Source organism: Diabrotica undecimpunctata, chromosome 1 (assembly GCF_040954645.1).
Source record: "Diabrotica undecimpunctata isolate CICGRU chromosome 1, icDiaUnde3, whole genome shotgun sequence".
NCBI classification, from domain to species: domain Eukaryota; kingdom Metazoa; phylum Arthropoda; class Insecta; order Coleoptera; family Chrysomelidae; genus Diabrotica; species Diabrotica undecimpunctata.
Window position 1 is genome coordinate 147,710,343 of NC_092803.1, and position 1,711 is coordinate 147,712,053.

Sequence of the window (1,711 nt, forward strand, 5' to 3'; positions counted from 1 at the left end):
CGCGCTATCTCAGAGTACATATTAATATTACAACAGAATTACTGACATGTCGTCTGTGAGACTACCCTATTCTCCGTTCACAAATTGTTGATAGCACGAAATGTGTCTCAAACTCATAAAACGGTCGTAAATCATAGGCGTTAATAAAGTGTTTATTCATTAAATAATAATATAATGTTTTAATACTGTTATATATAATATTAATAATATTTTAATACTAATATATTTATCAAAAAAACAATTAAAACTTTCACAGCTAATGTTGGTTATTATATTATACTAATAATAATAAGAATTTAACCATTAACAATTTTGTAAATAAGAATACCTTATCTCTTTGGATATTTCAACTTCGCGTTTAATCACTTTACTAGAAAACCTGGAATTCATATCCGAAGGTACTATTCGTTGCAAGATAATTAAAATGGAATTCCCCAGATTTTTAATAATATAATGGGTATAAAGATGCCGGCTTTGGCCACGTTCCTCGTCTGTTCAATTTATATTCGAAACTTAACTTGAAAGGGTGAAGTTATTACGAACGAAAACAATTTTTTTGTTTAGTACGTTTTTGATTTAATTACTATTTAAATGGGAATAAGCCACAATAATAACTTTTTTGATCGCATGTAATTTACGGCTCGTCGGTGTTTCCGCGTCTACAGCAGTAATTAGCGTCTCGAATATTTCTTTTGTGAATTATATGCAGTGCGTGAGTGATTTTTTATTCCATATACCTACGAACATATACGTACCTTTCGCTCGTGCTCGTTTTGTTGGATTGTTTGTGATGGCTTCATCATCAACATCATCAAGTTTTACACTGGTACTGTTGCGTACAGTTAGTAAGTCTGTCTATTCACCAAGAGAGAAGACTATTGTTCTGAATGGTCACGATGCTCTGGTTTCTCAGAATCACACAAACACTGTTCGCAACATAGTCGAAAGTTGTGCCAACATGACTGGCGTAGGAGAGTCAACTATATATAGGTTCCTATCAGAAAGAAAAAAAACACGGTATAACTAACCCAAACACAAACGAACACTTAAAAAGAGGGAAAAAGCCTTTTGAAATTGATGAATTTGCCAAAAATGGTATTCGAAGGAAAATTCATGGATTTTTTCCAAAAAAGAAATACCAAACGTAAACAAAATTTTACAAGAAGTTAGAGACGACCCGGATTTGCCTCATATTGGACGAACTAAATTGTGGCAAGTTATAAACGAATTAAATTTCCGGTGGGAGAAGTCAGACCGAAAATCACTTTTAATTGACCGGGAGGAGATAATATGTTGGAGAAGAAATTATCTAAGATCCATACGAAAATTCCGGGCTGAAGGAAGGCCAATCTTCTACCAGGATGAAACGTATGTAAACTCAGGTCATACTCTAAAAAAAATTTGGTCAGATAAAAATATATTAAGCTCCAGGCAAGCCTGTATGGAAGGTTGGTCTACTGGTATCTCCCCACCTTCTGGTAAAGGCAGTAGATTAATAATTTCTCACATTGGTAGTGAAAAAGGATTTGTTAAGCATGGTTTGTTGGAATTTCAGTCCAAAAGCACAAAAGACTATCACGAGGAGATGACAGCTGATGTTTTCGAAGAGTATTTTGAGCAGATGATTGAACAAATACCACCAAATTCAATTATAGTATTAGATAATGCACCTTATCATTCACGACTAGTAGAAAGACTTCCAACTGCGACT